The following is an 18,766-nucleotide window of genomic DNA, read 5'->3' on the forward strand; positions in this document are numbered from 1 at the left end:
CCCCTGTTCGCTGATTTGTCAACATGATGAAGCACAGGAGCTGGTTTTGCATGATGTCATTGTCCATGGAAACAAAGTAAGGAACTCTCTGACAAAAGCCATTGTTGCTTGTCTCCATGTTATTTTTTTTCTATCAATCATTATAAATGTGTGAGTGGAATCATCTATGAGCAAAAACAACTTTTATAACGAGCAAACTCAGATAAAGTTAGTGGCAATCGTCTGTAAATCATCTGAACAATAGGTCAAGGAGTCACTCTTGAATGATGCAAATGCGTTAAGAGGTTTACAGCTATTGGTGGTGTTCACATTTATAGACTCTATCTACAATGCTGTATACACAAACATTTTGTATTGTATTGCCATTTCGTCCAAACGAAACTGGCTTTTTTGGAGAGTGAAACTACAGAGTTGATAAATATAAAAATCAGCAATCTAGTGTTTTCAATGCCCAATGCCCAATATGCATATTTTGTGAAAGATGATGTCATCGGCCCACATCTTGTCTCTAGTAAGTTCACACTGCACGATTTAGGCCCCAAATTTTTTGACTTTCCAAAAGTTTAGTGAAATCGCATACAAATGCCCCAAATCAAAGGCAAATCTGTGCAAGTTCACACGAGCGACAATTGCGCAATGTGAATGATCAAAAGTGTGACTGATGATGTGTCGTCAACACCCATGAAATATTTGGCATGATAAATATCTGGACCTGTCATGCTACTGTATGTAAAATTAGTTATGACTGAAAAACACATTGGCGATGACTTCCAGCCACTGAGAGGGCAAGATACAGGGTAGTGGGTAGAGTTCGGGAGGAGATATAGACCAGAGGTCACTGGTCCCCAACCTTTTTATCACCATATAATAAATATATAAAATAAATAATTTATGATTTTTATGTGGCCCAGTACCAATTGATCCACTGACCGGTACTGGTCCGTGGCTTCGTGTTTGAGGACCACTGTTATAGACTACAATATCAGAATAAATAAACTTCGCAATAAGATAAACAGAAACATTTGCCACAGCAGCAAATTGCTACATTTATTTTGGTCTTTATCTGTCAACTATGACCTCACATGTGATGTTAAATTGTTTTCTCATCACTTCTCACGTGCATTTTTGAGCCAAACAGAGTTGTTGGTGATTGTTTCTAGTGTAGATTAGTCATTAGGGCTAAACAGTATATATTGTTTAAGCATCGATATCGCAATGTGTGTGGATCGCAGTGTGTGTGTGGAGACACATTGCAGGATTAGATCATTTATTAAAGATTAAAAGTTAATTATGTTATTTATACAATGATGACCATGTTAATTTTCATTTGATTGTTTCGTTTGAATACTGATAATCTTCAGAGCACCATAAAGAACAGCTATTTAACTTTATTTTACATGGTATTACACATACTTATATCCCTGCAATTTGATTTTATGATGCACTGCAGTGAAAAAGACTTGATCATCCCAGTCAATCTAAATGAATGAGTTCTTTCCAAATGGAGCTCTTCAAATCATCTGGTGAAATTACGTTCATATCACAGCGAAACAAAATATTGTAATCTCAGATTTTTCCAATATTGTACAACCCTAGTAGTTATGCAGTGTAAATCCTCCTGTTGCTGATCCATCTTGCAGTGTAAACAAGGCAGCAACTGAATGCTCCTCCAGACCAATGCTATCTCACGGCACTTTGTCACTTTTAGATTTAGTGGCTAATTTGTATGAAATTGTACAATCTCATACGTACAATTCAGTACGAATGGCTCATCCCCCAATGACGGTCAGGTTTAAGGGTGGGGTTTGGAGTCATGCCTCTTAAAATATGGTGCATTTAATAGTTACGTTTCCTCATGAGATCAGGCTGTCCAGTCAGTGTGAAAACAACTGATCAAACCTTTACAAAAAATCGTCACTACCTACGTCATTGGATTTGTGACAAAAACACCAAAATTTACCAAAAGTAACTATGGAACATTGTCAATAAATATCAGCAATCGCCCCTGCTCAGAAACACCATTCCAAATGTAAACCCAAGCTGAACTAAACTAAACCAAACCTAGCCATGCTGAAAAATACAGTAGCAGCTATCGTTTCTGATACATTATATTGATGCACTGATAAACTGTCCCATAGGTTTATGTATTTGATCAGAAGATGAAGAGTAGCTGGTCTTTTGTTGCTGTTAGAACGCATTTAACCACATGAGCATTTACTCTGTGAAAACAAATAGATCAACTGGTGGTTAAATGTGCCGGGAAAAGCTTAAAATCATTTAGACCTCGCTTATGTTTGGTTCCAACAAGCATTTTGGTTGACTGGATTACAAATAGGCAAAGAAAACGCTTTTGTTTAAATCAGTCTCATTTTTCCATTTTTGACCACTCTTCTGAGGAGGGAGGGTCTACAGCCGGGTGTATGCATAGAGTTGATCTTATAATCTAATAATTTGAAACTCACATACACTCTAAAAAAATATGATGAACTCATTTTTAGTGCACATTTTTACAATAAAACTAGATCAGATTGACGAAAACATCGTAATATCAGATGTAAACAGGCCGCTATGACCTAAATGTATACTTTTTCTTAAGGAAACATGAGTGGTGTTTGCCAACTCTCTGACACAAACCCAAAACCAACAGTAATATAAAGCAAGCACTAAGCAAACACTACTAAGTGCACTATTATGAAACACTAAAAACATGGTGCTGTGCATCTTCTCGACTTTTGCATTTGTGTCAAGTATGAAACTCTTACAGGCAAAAACACATCAGACTATGAAAACCATTCCAAGACTCTCTGCCAAGATTACAGAGGGTCTTATTAAACAGTTCCCTCAGCTAAACATAAAAGACATTTGAGCGACTTTCAGTAACACAAACATGGACGAGCTCAAAAGGATGCGATCAAGTGCCGACAATTAGCTAAACATCAGAAAGGACTGCTGGAAAGGATTGATGATAACAGCTAGTAAACTTCATACAAGCTCAGATCAAATGGAGCCATTTAAAAGGAAAGAAGTGGTGTAGTGTGTGTGGAAATGAGGATATGTCCATATGGCAGACATACGAGTGGGCGAAACATATCGCCTTCCCACTGAAATCGAGAGATTTTGCACAGCTGAGGAAACAAGGCAGAGGATTTGAATGTGAACAGGTTGTTAAATTATATTTCTGTGAAAACAAATGTTTACTATGGAGTCCTAAAGGCAGGTATTAATAATAGAAAGGGTTCTTAGAGAATTTATGAAGCGTAAACTATTACTTTGAGACAACCAGCCTTCAGTTTATACCATATCAATGCAAGATAAGCAATTGTACAAAGACATTGCCAAATGTGACTGACCTTTAATGCCAAAAAAAAAAAAAACCATCTATAATGTTATTTATAATGTTTGTTGTGACATTATAAAATTGTGCTGTGCAATTTGGGGTAAATATCTAATTGCGATTTTTCTCACAGATATTGCGATTGCGAATTAATTTGCAATTTGATGTGACTTTGAAACCAAAATGTTCCCATATTACAGATGTCCTGTTTTACTTTGATATAATTTGTCTATTAATGCTTCTAAAGCTGCAGACGCCATTATCTCAATTGTCCGTGCTTTCCTGTTAAATTTTAACTGAGGGCGTTCCGCATAGTTCGGTTGTGCAATTCTGATTGGGCTAAACGAAAGTGTGCTCAGTCAATTGGCTAGAACAGACAGACAGCAGTCACGCATTTGCTCTGGGTGGTTGTATGGTTGTATGAGATAACTAGCAGTCCAATGCTACATAAAGTGACCAAAGTACCCAGTAGTTAAATAACTAAAACCATATGGCTAAACTTGATATAGTTTTAACTTTAAGTCAAACAAAAAAAAATTAACTATTTAGACATTTTTAAAAAATTACTGACACTAATAATAATAATAATAATAATAATAATAATAATAATAAAACAGTTCTCCTGTCGTTAAAAATATTTTGCAGAAGCAGGATGAATCATTATTTGATAAATATCAAGTTTTTGGGGTGTTTTTGTAACCACATGACATTTCACTAGGCTTTCCTTAGCGTGAAAAGGTCAAATTATATGATTATTAGCATAGACTTATTTTAGGCATCTCTAATAAGACATAATTTGTGGTTTTTAAATATTTACTATATGAGTAAAATGTTTGATGAAAAGCTTGGCTCGACAACACCAAGACTGGAAGTTTAAAATAACTTTTGAAAAGCCTGAAGTTGCTCAGAGAAAGTCAAACTGCGCCTTGCTAGCATGTTTGCTAATGCCCGAATTAGGTTAACTACTTCATGGATTAACATAATTCCAGCATGTTTTACCTCTTATGATAATAAGTCATGGTTTTATTATAGTAAATGTGTGGTGACTATGTTTTAACATAGTAATTGCCTAAGGTATAACCACAGTTTTACTAAAAATACCATATATTTAGAGTAGCAAAACCATGATGAACTGAGTTTAACCACAATAATTGTTTATAATACTATTATTATTAGTATTATTAGTACTAAAACCACATGCTGTGTCTGAAACCGCCTACTACTCAGAAGGTACTGCATTTAAATTCAAACGTACTACTCTGCCATTAGAAAAGTATGTTGTAGAGTATGAATGTGAGCAGTATGAATGGAACTCGGCCATAGTTACATTTTGTCAGTGACATGACTAGCATAGTTTAGCACATTACTAACATGAATTAAAGTGTCACTAAAATATTTAGCATATTGCTAACATTAACATTGCTTTATATGTTGCTAGCATTTGCTCTGCTAGCTACTAGACGTTTCTAGTGAAATAACTAGATAAACAAAACTCTAAAAAAGAAAATAATAACTCTAAAAAGGTGTGGAGGACTCTTATCCTGAATGGATGTAGCTTAAAAATTAACGCTTTTTGGAAATTTTCACAACACGACATGGAATTAACTAGGTTAATTAGTTAATTAACTAGGTTAATTAGGTTAACTAGGGCAATTAGGCAAGTTATTGTATAACGATAGTTTGTTCTCTAGACTATATCGAAAATACATATAGCTAAAAGGGGTTAATAATTCTGACCTTAAAATGTATTTTAAAAAATAAAATAAATTTATTTGAGCCTAAATAAACCAAATCAGACTTTATTCAGAAAAAAATATGATCAGACATACTGTGAAAATTTCCTTGCTCTCTTAAACATCATTTGAAAAAATATATATAAAAAAATAAATAAATAAAAAATCAAAGGGGGGCTAATAATTCTGACTTCTACTAAATGTACTGTTGGAAATTTTCACAACCTGTAGACTTTTTATAGTTATGATTGTAAGTTTGAAACGAAGTCGGTCATTTTGAGGGTCTGACCCGAGTTTGACAGTTTTAGCTTAAAACACTTAAAATGTTATATTCGAGTTAGGATTTTTAGTTTTGTTAGATTTTTTATTAATTCATAGATCTGTCTTAAATGGTGTATTATGTCACTAACCTAAAAGACTACACTAAATGATTTCAAACATGTCACAATGTTAGGTTGTTGTGGGTGTAATTGTGGTTAGAGGTTTGTTTTTACCACTCTACTAACCAGGGTTGTGTGAACATCGATCACCACTTAATATAGGCAGTGAAGTACACATGCACTGCTTCAGCGTGTTTAGCAAGTACTACTTAAAAGACAATTCAGGTCGGCTTAAGGAAGCGCGTTTACATCACACTCAAAATAAATGTGCAATCGTCTCATAATTTTCACATGTCGACAATAAAAATAGAGCAGCTGTTTTCAGATAGATCTTCATAAGGTCTTGGAGCCCTGTGAGGCCAGTCATCACATGACAATGTTTTTCTCTGTTGTGCTCTAGGCCTTAATAAAAAAAGACTCTTGTGAAGAAAAAAAAAAAAGCTCTCTATTCTCGTCTCAGATCTAGCGCTACTCCCCACCTCTCCAACCTACTATTCTGACCTTTATATAATGGCAGATCTATACATTTAATAAATCGGCTTGCAATAAAGCTACTGATCTAGGATCAGTTTGTGGCTTCCATGTCCAAAAGAGTTTGATTACATGGACAAAGAGAAGCTGATCCCTGATAAGCACTCATTTCCTGTCATGCTTCATGCGCTGCAGCCTGTGATTCACAGCTGGAGATGCTGTTTTTGAAGACCTTGGTCTCATTTTTCATTGTGTGAAACTTCCCTATTTAACTCATCCCATGGTGACAAATGGTGCCTCAAATCATGCTGCGAGAGGTGTGGATGATTTTTGCCAGCAGGACCTTAAAACAGGCAGCAAAAAAAGTTAAATCTCCATTGGATGAGGCATAAGATATATACAGTTGAAGTCAGAATTATTAGCCCCCCTGTTTAATTTTTCCCCTAATTTCTGTTTAACAGAGACACATTTCTAAACATAATAGTTTTAATAACTAATTTTTTAATAACTGATTTATTTTAGCTTTGCTATGATGACAGTAAATAATATTTGACTAGATATTTTTCAAGACCCTTCTATACAGCTTAAAGTGACATTTAAAGGCTTAACTAGGTTAATTAGGTTAACTAGGCAGGTTAGGGCAATTAGGTAAGTTATTGTATAACGATGGTTTGTTCTGTAGACTATATCGAAAATACATATAGCTTAAAGGGGCTGATAATTCTGACCTTAAAATGTTTTTTAAAAAATAAAATAAATTTATTTGAGCCTAAATAAACCAAATCAGACTTTATCCAGAAAAAAAAATATGATCAGACATACTGTGAAAATTTCCTTGCTCTGTCAAACATCATTTGAAAAAAAAAATACTTAAAAAAAATAATAATAAATTCAAAGGGGGGCTAATAATTCTGACTTCTACTGAATGTATTGACAAGGCTTTGAAGGTAATGGAGTGCTCTTCTGACTTGGGGTAAGTCAGAAACTACCTAGCAACCGCACAGAACATCTTGGCAACCACATAGCAACCGAGTCCAAACACTAGACGCCTTTAACTTAACCTCTTGTTTAATCAATTGAATTTGAGAGTTTGCTGCATTTACTACTGGTACAGCTACTAAAGGTCTAAAGATGTATGCCAAACTTGGTGGAAGTCCAAAATCGTTACTTGGGTATTAAAAAAAAAAAAATCAAAAGCGTAGATGAGTGTATATCCTAAAGTAGAGGAAAGTGTTAATTAACAGATATTTTATATAACAGGTATTTTTATGTTTAATACTGTAAAGCTGCTTCCATTAACGCAACATATTTATAAATACATAATAGTCCAATAAAAAGTCACACTTTCTTAACTGCAGTGTATTAATTTTGTTATTGAGAGAAAACAAGTGTGCAAAACATAAACATATTGTAAACTCTGCTCTAGCAGTGTGTGTATTTTCATGATTTTTGCTAACAGTATATCATTGAGCAAAAAAGTTGCAAAAAATCATAGATCTATAACATAAAAATATACTAAAACTAACCTATCCGCTTGTTATGTGTGACGTCACAAAAAGCGGCTTCCAGGTCCTAGTGCTCTATCAAACAGCATGAGAAGACACATCAAACGGTAATAATAAACATTTACAAAACGCTGTAATACTTTCAAAAATCATGATCGCAAATCCTTATCTGATGGCCAGAAAGTTATTCATTTTTATAAACTATTAGAATTATGGTATTTGTGAGACAAATGTGTACATGATGATTTCACATAAAATTTACTTTGAAGTGTGATATGACTAAAAAGTAGCCATAATTTATAGCAGCTTGAGCCCGAAAAACAGTGTTTCATACGGAACCAATACGTCATGACTTAACAAGTGGATATCTGGCGAATGTCTAACCATGATAAATTTTGGCATTTATAGACAACCAGACAACTAAGTATGCACGCCAAGTTAAATCATAATGAATAATCATTAGGTCATCATTAGGCCCATACGGAATCTGTCCACGCAAAAATCCGCAGAATTTTTGCCCATCATTTAGTCTATTTATTTACTTGTGTCGATGTGTGAAAATTTATATTTACTCAGTTTTCAAATTTATTTCAGCAATAATATTGTGATATAATAATAATAATATTAAAATGTTCATTTGATTTATTTACAGTGCAGTTCGTAAAGTAATATTTTCTGTCTTTGAGTAGCTATATTATATGAGAGACTTGCTTTATTTACCATATAAGTAGATCTAATTGGACTTGCATTGTAAACATTAAATAAAAGTTTAAAAGGTATTGTTTTTTTATTTAATAAAAAAAAGTTTTTAGCTACGATACTCTCAAAATCACTCAGCATAAATCCGCAGATTTTTAAAAACAAAATTCTCAGCAGAAATAGCACAAAATGTCCGCAGATTCTGTCTGGCCCTACACATTAACAGGTTTTTATTTAAATTGCTTGCAAAGCTGTTCTGATGTAAATTTTCTAATTATTGTTTTTTCAAACGCATTACTGAATTTTTATGCACTGGCTGGCGTAATATTTTACACATTAATTTAATCTGTCCAAAATATTATCAATTAAAAAATTAGATACTCGTATTAAATTACTGCCGTGGATTCCAAAAGATAGCGACCAAAGCATCTCAAGTTGAACTCGCCATCAGCTGGACATTTTTAGAAGAACACCTAGCATTTTGAAACTGGCTAAAAGCACTTTGGTGGACACGTTTTTTTTTTTTTTACTGTTAAGCAGATGGTGTATTAAAAGGGGGGTGCAGAATGTTTCAATGTGTTCCTGAAAGCAATTGACCAGTTGTTGAGGATTATGCGTGAAAGAGAATGTACTCGCATGTTTAGCTGTGAAATCTGATGTTTACAAGGTGAATCTGAAAGAGAGCTTTCAGGTAGGTCTGTGTTATGTCAGAATTATTGCCTATAGTTATGAATGTCGGAGTCACAGTGGTGCAGTGGGTAGCACGATCACCTCACAGCAAGGTGAGGCTGCGTGGGTTTCCTCAGGGTGCTCAGTAATGGCCACAAGCTGCCGTTCATTTTAATGGAGAGTGAGTGACTTCCGGCGGCCTCCATCCATGCAAGTGATAGTGACAGATAGCGACCAGGTGGACATGTCGAGCTACGCGACAAAGCTGAGAATCAATCAACTTTATTCAAATGAAGAGCGACTTTCTTGAGCGACAGCCAATAGGAGCACGAGTAGAACTCACATGATCTTCTCTCAGCTCACTCAGAGGCTGGTTGTATTCATGCTGTATAGATCTACACAGACCTGCGTTTGCAGCAGGTGGCAACTCAAGAGCAAAGACCACAAAGTCGCTGCTAATGTGAATGTACAAAAAATTTGATTTTTTTTTAAATGGTGACGTTACACGCAATTACATGTTCAGTTAATAGGGATGTGCGAGCACTTTTCAGCCACAAAAAAACAATGCTTGACTACAGGACCAAATTGGTGCAGGCGCATAGTGTTTCTTTACATTGTTCTCTAAGTGTCATCACCACCTACTGGCCTGACGCGCATAACACAACATTTTGATTCATATTTTGCAGATCCATCTAAAGAGGCATTGTTTTGACAACACTGTCATGTGTAAGAAAACGCTTTCATAAACATAAAGAAAAAACATTGCCATTTTTAGTACACCATTGTCATGTAAACATTCATTTAGCAGATGCACGGCTGAATCTGAAACCCCTCATGCAGCAGTAAGTATGAAGGCTGTTTTGTTCATACTCTACAGGAAGCATGGGCATAAAGCTCATGATGTAACGCACCTCAATCTAGAAAGGGAACTTCCCCAACATCCACACAGAGCTTTGAGGGAAGTCGCAGCTCGCTAGTTATTCCTGCACCCCACACTTTGCCTAATTATCGCAGCACAGACTTTTCAGGAGTATACTGGCAGGATGAAACGTTTCCTCCTGAAGACAGCGTTAGACGAAAAAGTGAAATGTCTCAGATGAATCACCCACAAAGTGCCCGTCACACGCTTTCCACTTCAGAGCTATTGTGATTAGGTTACAATGCATTATAATGAACCGTAGCGGCAATCATTTCTAATTCATGCGGGACAGAAGGCAAGAATCCTGTATGTGCAAGAGTAAAAAAAACAAAAATAGTGCATTGTTTGGATGAAATAAAATAAAGTACACATTTTGTAAGTAAATGAGGGTACGTTTACACGGCAATAATGTATTAAAAATGCCTAAAAGCATAAAAGGTTATGATTTTTTTCCTTTAAAATAGGGTAAACTTTATTTTAATAATTAAGTATCAATACATTAGAGGCCATAAGTGATGTCTAACTTAGTAAAATGTATATGTTTGTCATTTATTCAGACAATATGGTGTGTTGATGTAGAATTCCCAAACATATTATTGCATAATTAAAATGGAATAACAATTGGTTTGCAGGCACATTTCAATTGTTTCATTTGTGATGGCATAAGCAAACTTGCTTCATGAGAAATGTGCAGGAGAGAGGCTGTTAAAATCAAATGCAAGGGAGAGCCAGTGAAATATGAACTGATTATATTGTGCATAAGGTATATTTGATTTCCTGAAAGGTTTTTTTTTATTATTTTTGCATATTAAATAAATCCATATTCCATGGTAAGCTGATGTTTCTTTCTTTGAATAATCATTTAGACACCATAACAGTTGAGTGTTTTCATCTTCCCAGTTTAACATGTTCCTCATATTTTGATAACTAAAATAAACTTCTGGTCATCAAAAGCAAATTTACCCCCCCCCCCCCCCCCCCCCCCCCACAAACATCACTTTTGAGCATTACTGTACATTACAGTAGTAACTGTTGCCAAATTTAGAATATTTTCTTTACTAAATGTAATTTTTGTTTATGTATTATGTTGAAATAATTGTCTTAATACATATTAATTTCCTTCTATAAGTATAAGGATTGACGATGTAGGTAGTGTATGACTGTTATAAAAATAAAGTAACGCAAGAAAACACAAGAAAAAACACAAGAAAACACATATGCAAGAAAACACATATGCCTTGAAATACACTGTAACTCAACCCGTTTGAGGAAACCAATTGCAACAACCAATTAAGTTCGAAAACTAATCTATATGAGTAATGTGAACTTACTCCATTTAAGTTGAAGTTATGCAGTATTTAAATAACTCGTTACCTTCAACACTGATTCCAAAATCATTTCACATTAATAGAATTAACTTCAGTAAAATTTGAGTTCACTACTCTCACTTCATTTGATAATGTTGACTGTTGAGTTGTTCAGTGTGTAGGCTATATTTTCCAACTACAAAATATAATTTCACATTTTTCTTGACTTTGGGTAAAAAAATCATCTTCACGTTTTGTGAGTTTCAAGTTTACTATAAACTGTTAATATAATTATAGTACATAGCAAATTAGGTTTTTGTGCCCAAAACCCACAAATATTGATTTGTTTTGAGTACAATAAGGGCCTTTTTGAAGTAAGGACACAGGGTCTGTGGATGACTGGTCAAGCCAGTTTATAGCCCACAACAGTTCTCAAGTACACCCAGGACGATACTTTAACAAGGTCAATTATTTCTCTGATGTTGTTAACTTTATTTTACTAATGGGTAAATATCATAATCATTGTTGTAAGTGGAAAAAGTGCAGAGCCTCTTTTAGATGTTTTCTTTCTGAGGTAAAGAAAGTGGCTCAAAGATTCAAATACTTCAGAAAACAAAGTAAAAAAAATAACTGACGCTCTCTATACTTCATTTTCAGAATATTGATTGTTATGTTTTTCCCCTTTGATGTAGGTCTTTTGTTCTGCTCCTTGCTCCTTGTTGCAGTTGTAACAATTTTAATTTATTTATTTTAATGGTAATTAAATTTGGATTAGAGGCTTAAAGTTCATAAAGAAATGCTACACTGTAAAACCCAACAGTCAACTTTATCAAATGAAATGAGTGGTGCTAACTCAAAATTGACTGAAAGTGAATTCTTATTAACTTGTAGCAATCAGTTTCCTCAAACGGTTTGAATTGTCTTAACTTTTTGGGTGGTTTTACAGTTCAACTATATTGCTGTACTTCAAAACCTGCATTCAACTACTAAAAATGTAATTAAATCTCATATTTTCCTTATGAAGTTTGCTTAAAAACTGCTCTTATGTCAATGTTAGAATATCAATTAAGATTAGTGAATGGAAACTGTAGATCATTGTTTAATTCTGATTGCCACTAGGGTTGACAAATGTACAGACTTTGATACAAATAACTACTGAATTTCTTTTTAAAACATGACACTACCACTACATATGACTACATACTACCACTGTTGCTTGCATTCAGAGGCGCTAATGAGTGGACACTTCAACACTTCTGATTGGTCATTGTGTTCATGTGCTTAACAGATATGACTGTGATTGACTGTGATTGGCTACAATGATCATTGCTAGGGCTTACACAGATATTTGGTGCATTCCAAATGGGATATATCGCCTTCTAAATGTCATTTCAAAGTAAAAATAATCATGGCCGCCATATTGAAATGTCATTTTAAACTGGAGTGTTCAAAACTGGGCCATTAAGGATACAACTGATGGTTCCTATGATCAAGAAAATTGTCTGGTGTCACACATTGTTTTAAATTCAGGAGGACTTCAGAGGGACAATCCGAAGGTATTAGGACGTAAGCACTTCCAAATAGAACCCAGCGACTTTCAGTGAAGACAGTGAAGCAATGATCATTATAACCAATCACAGTCATATCTTTTGAGCATGTAAACAAAATGGCAGTAAATTAAGGTTTTTTGAAAACTACAGTACCAATTAGTACAGAAGTTGGTATTTTGTCTAAGCCAATAAAAATAATAAAAAATAAAAAAAAACACTTCAAACTAATTAAAATTTTTTGATAATTGTCAATTTTGATTATTGTCAAAAATATCAACCAAAACATTTATATAACACAGCATTTTAAATCGGATAACACACATTGTACGTAAAACTGTTCATAAACATGTTTTTTTCCACTTTTAGTTTATTGTTTTCATGTAAACGAACAGTCAAATAGGTCACCACACAAATAAAGGCCACTACTAAAACTCTGCTCAGCTCTTAACCTCAGGCTGGGCACACATCACAAGATAATAGGCCTGATTTTGAACCAATTTTTGACAATAGGTAATGTCCCGATTATGTTGATGATACAAAGGTCATCTTCTCTGATTTTCCTGTGGCGTGAGGTGGGTTAAGAGTGGCTTAGTCAGCTGGAAGATGGAGACACAAATCCCAATGTGCGGAGGGAACTCAGAAGACAAACACACTGCAGATTACCACAAGAAACGAAACATTATCTAATCAGAATGCAAGCCGACAGAAGACTGAAACATACAGTAACAAACACACTCATGGTGCCGCTCAAACTGAAATGGATTAGGACAGCAGAAACGGACGATCAGCTTGTCGATTTGTGGCAATAGCACAAATGTTTATTTGTTTATTCTTACGTCTCGAGACATTCTGGGAGATTTCACGTCTTTACATTCAGCACTTTGGTTGAAAATCAAATCTGATATGGGACACAGATCAGATCTTCTCTATGACTGCGTAAACACATACACAAAAAAATGCATGCATTCGGATATTCAGAGATCACAATCAACAAAAGGATACAAATCTGATACGTGACAATGCAACTATTATGTAAACAGGCAGATCAGATTTATTGAGGCATTCCGTTTTGTACGTCATTAAACTAGCGACAATGTGGTGCTTCTCTGCGGCTAAATTAGAAGATAGTGTGTGGAGACACTGACACGGTAAACAACAACAGAGGAAACATGGAGGAGGAAAGTGGTCAATCGCCACAATTTGCTCCCACCAGACCTGAGATCTCTCTCGTACACACAAATTCCTCTGAAAGGTGGAGGACACCATATAAACCATAGGTGCAAGCTGCAATGATGGCCCTTTCTCTCCTCCTCCACCTTCGCCTCAAAATTATTTTAAAGGTGGGTGAACTTCGCATATTTCGCAGAGCCAATGTTTCGACATCGTAAATTGTATGGCAAGTGTTAAAGTGTTAACAAATTTACAAAATCCAGTTTGTAAGTTCAAAACACGATTCAAAAATACACAAATCCAATTTGTAAACTCAAAACGTGATTCAAAAATACACAAATCCAGTTCGTAAATTTAAAACAGGATTCATGAATATAGAAATCTAGTTCGTAAGTTCAAAACATGATTCATAAATACAAATATCCAGCGCATAAATTTAAAACATAATTCAAAAAAATGCACAAATCCAATTCATAAATTTAAAACACCATTCAAAAAAATACACAAATCCAGTTTGTAAGTTCAAAACACGATTCATAAATATGCAAATCCAATTCATTTGGCGAAAATATTTATGATTTTTACTTGTAATATCACAAATTTTGTTGCATTTATGAATAGTGTTTCGAATTTAGAAATTGTATTTTGTGAATATGAATTATGCTGGTCATGTATGAATTTTATTTTGTAAATGTATTATTTTTTTGACACTAATCTGACTCCATACATCTCGACATAACACACAATATATAAGCCAAACAGTGAAATCTGTTCATTTTAATCTATTTATTATAAACGGTGAAATCTATTCATTTAAATCTACATTAGGAAAGTCTTGTAAGATTTGAATAATTGTTTAGTGTACCTAAACAGCCTCAATAGGAATAATTCACCCAAAAAAGAACATTTCCTCTCCATTGACACATTCTTCTAAACATTTATAAAATTATTTAGTCTGTGGAACACAAAAAAAGATATTTTGAAGAATAAAATTGACATCCACAGTAGGAACAAAATATATTATGAAAGTCGATGGCTTTTTTCTCACACATTTTTCAGCATATCCTCATTTGAGTTCAAGAGAAAAAAGAAACTCAAGCAGGTCTGGAACGAGTGGATAATGAATAAATGATGACAGAACTTTTGAGTGAACTATCCCTTTAAGCTTTGGGCTGCAATCAGTGTTGAATTTAGAATTTTAGCAACTACCTTCCTTTCCCCTGTCCTACTTCTGCTTTAAAATGTGGAAAAATTCATGACTAGCTAGTCGTACTATATAAACCTGCATGTCGAATTAACAAACAACATTATCTGTAGGCTATATTTAGTCATTTTTAACAAAAACAACACCAAGCCCCATTCCATTGCATCACAGTTGGCTGATATCACCATTACCAGATCTGCTAGAAAAGAACTCAAACTGAAGCCCTCAGTGCCGCCCCCATCCAGGTGACCACATTTATTAAAAGCCATTGAGAGACGCCGAGGCGAAGTGAGAAATGGGTGTTGAGTCTTTTAGAAGCAGATTGTAATCCCCACACTGGGGAGATGTGGGAGTTGTTTGATGGTGGAAATCCCCCGGGAGTGTGATAATGCACAATTATCTAATGCTTTCACTTCTGTAGAGCTGCAACCGTGCTTTATGTGCATTACTAGCTATACTGTACGACAGAATCAACTGAATCGCAACCAATCTGTGAAAGATAATGAGCACATCACAAAGGTGAAGAGGTGTAATGTGCTATAATGTGAAACTGCTGCTGTTTGTTTGCTTGTTGATGATTTTTGTGGACGAGAAAATTAAGCAGTTCAGCATTTACAAAAACATTTGTTGCGCAATTCAAGCTGGAATAACCCTTTTGATTGAATCATATATAACAAGTGAGTCCTGATCAAATGGTTAATTTTGAGTTTGATCTTTTTGAAGAATCGGTTTAACTGGTTCAGTGCTGTTTTTTGCAGGAATTGGGATGAACTGATACAGACGTCAGTGGCTATATGAACTGAAAACCATGACTGTAATAAAAAAAAAATCAGTCTGTGTTAACACTTTTATAGTGCACTATTTGAGTGGAAAACTATTTTTAGTGCTGTCTGAAACTAAAGTGGACTGAGCATTATTGAGTGCACTTATTTAATATCATAATGCACTGTAGTAATAAGTATACATTGGATGTACATCCAACAGCTAGCATATCAAGACGTTAGGACATGATTTATTTATGAGTCAGGAACTAATGAGATGAGGGTTTAACAAATGGGATGAAAAGACATACAGTAATACTACTAAATAATACTGCAAATTAGGGCTAGGCAATTAATCGGAAACATTCAGAACCTATTATCGATCTAACTTTTCCAGGATGATTTTTTTCAATTACTTTCCCTATGTGTCACTTGACTTGACCTCGCTCTGTTAAAGGCCACATCTGATCTCGAATCAAGTAGGACTATGGACTTATTCTTGAGCCTTTGCACTACACTGACAATCATTGGAAGCTGTACCAGAGATGCCTTCATACGACATATAAAACTTGTGGACTAAGGGGCAAAATAATTATTTTAAATAAATAAATAAATAAAATAATTGTTCATTAATCGTAATCGAGTTAAAATGTTCAATTAAATGAGATTTAGATTTTAGGCCAAATCGCCCAGTCTTACAAACCATGGATAGTGCTTTTGAAAACTATCCATGGTTTGTTTACAAAAAAGAAACAAGAAAAAACATGGTAACTTATAATACTATAAATTAGGACTGCACTGTATTGAAAATATTGGATATTGAGATATTTTATTTTTCTGCAATAAATATTGTGATAATGATTACAGTTTCACAAGATGCTTTGAAAAGCTCTATTTGCTAAAAATACTGCTTTTCTTAGCTTGCTTTGTCCTGCTTCTAGTCCAAATATCAAAAAGCTCTTAAATGAAGTAAAACTTGTTTAGTTTTCACTTTCAGAATAAACAAGTCAAAACTAAGAGATTTTTTATTAACAAGCTAAATTATCTGCCAGTAGGAATGAGATTCAAAGATTCTGACAGTATGGTAACCTTGGATAAAAATATCACTGTTTTATGGTATTGTAATTAATGCTTTATAACATATTCTTTTTAAATATATGGGGAAAAAACTTCTGCTTTGAATGCAGAAAAAAAAAACTATTTTGAGAAACATTTAGAATATTTTAGAACAATCAACATGTCAACCTTACTAATTCAAATAAATCGTTAACTTCTTGCTTTCTTCATTAGATTCAAAAACACAGACTTCTTCACAACTTAAAACGGCATCTCTGGAGATCTTTTCTGCTGGAGATACTGTTGTCATAACATTATTTTAACAAATCTTACATACACCATAGAAACGCAGAAAACCCTTTTTTCCAAACCACGATATACCTTGAAAACGGTTATCGTCTCATGCCTATCAGCCAGTGGGGTAAGTGAAATAATCTTGTTTTCGCTTTGAAAAGTAGACACTTAGACAAAAAACAAGACAATGAAGACAAGAATGTTTGGCATAAATCAAACAAATTCCATATAAAAACCATAATTAAATACAATTGTGTAGCTTTTGGTTAAAAATAATTCTAACTCAACATTACATATCTTGCAATGTGACTACTGCAAATGGGCACATTGCGATATAGATGTTGAAACAATACATATTGCAGCCCTACTATAAATCAATATTTACTAAAATTAATGTAATGAATAAATAGAAAACATTGTTACGTTGCTTTAACTAAAGTTAACCATGGTTTTACTATAAAAAAAACAGAATGATGGTCCAATTAATTTATGATTTTGCTACAATATTAGGCATAGTTAACCCATGATATTTGTAGTAAAAAATGTATTATACAAATATGAAATATTCAAATATGCTGACTAATAAAATCATGGTTTAAAATATGGTAACTAAAAGTCTACAATAATAAAAGCTATTATTAACCCTTTAATTGCCCCACCAAGCAACTAAATTTGGGATTGTATTTCTCAACTCCTAATGTCGCTAATTTACACACTCGATGTACCTTTCTTCCAACACACCCTATAATTTCTAAAATATCAATCTTTACCAAATGGTTGAAATGTTGGTGTATGGTCAAAACACCGGCATACAATGAAAAATCTGAAAATATGAAGTGTTAAACCAATTTTAAAATAAAAAATATATATATTTTTGAAAACTAAATTATCTTCATTTATTGAAGTATGACAAAATCTTTCAGATTATCATTTAACATGTTTTCACAATTTAACCAAAATCAAGCATAGTAGTGCAACAGGATTGATTGATTTTTTTGTAAATCAACAATGCTGTGTGTGTAAACCATTTATTAAAACAGTCATTCTTTAAATGACTTTAACAGTCATTATTTAAAACAGCCAATATATGGTCAACCATTTGGTACAGCATGCAGTTAAAGCGTTAATAATTATGAGATGGGGTGTTTTATGATAATTTAATAAAAATGCATACGATTTATATTTTAAATATATTAACAATGCAATAAATAAATCTGACACAAGACCCATGCTACAAAGATAACCAACACCCTTTATTTCTGCATGCTTTAATTGCGCGCATAAAACCATCAAATATGTCAGGGAGCGCGCGCGCGTGACGTATTGAATCTCTGATTTGATTGTTTTGAAAAGTACTGCTCAAAGGAATCGATTCGAGGAAATGAGTCAAATGAAAGCAACAACAATAAGTGGGTGAAATATAACCAGTGCACCACACAGTCCTCAGCCTTCATCTTTGGCCACGCACACGAGTGTAAACAATGACATTTAATCACACATGATAGAGAAAGTATGCGCTAAATAAAACGCTCGTGCTCGCCATACTGTAAACGCGCGACTGCGTACAATGGACGCGTGCTGTTTATGGCTCTGCAAAAAGTCGCTAAACCTAATTTCGCGATATAAAACACAACCGCCGCGTTATTATTTCACAATTCACACATAAAACCCAGTTCAGGGCGATGGTGGGCGAAAGCAGTCGCGTTTAGCGTCA

The 18,766-nt window shown here is 34.2% G+C and overlaps 1 protein-coding gene across 2 annotated transcripts in view; it reads right to left on the reverse strand.

The window, feature by feature from the left end:
• ptbp3 (polypyrimidine tract binding protein 3) overlaps positions 1 to 18,766 on the reverse strand; it is a 119,037-nt gene that overhangs the window by 99,594 nt on the left and 677 nt on the right. The window lies entirely within an intron of this gene.

The sequence above is a fragment of the Danio rerio genome, chromosome 10 (genome assembly GCF_049306965.1).
Source record: "Danio rerio strain Tuebingen ecotype United States chromosome 10, GRCz12tu, whole genome shotgun sequence".
NCBI lineage: Eukaryota > Metazoa > Chordata > Actinopteri > Cypriniformes > Danionidae > Danio > Danio rerio.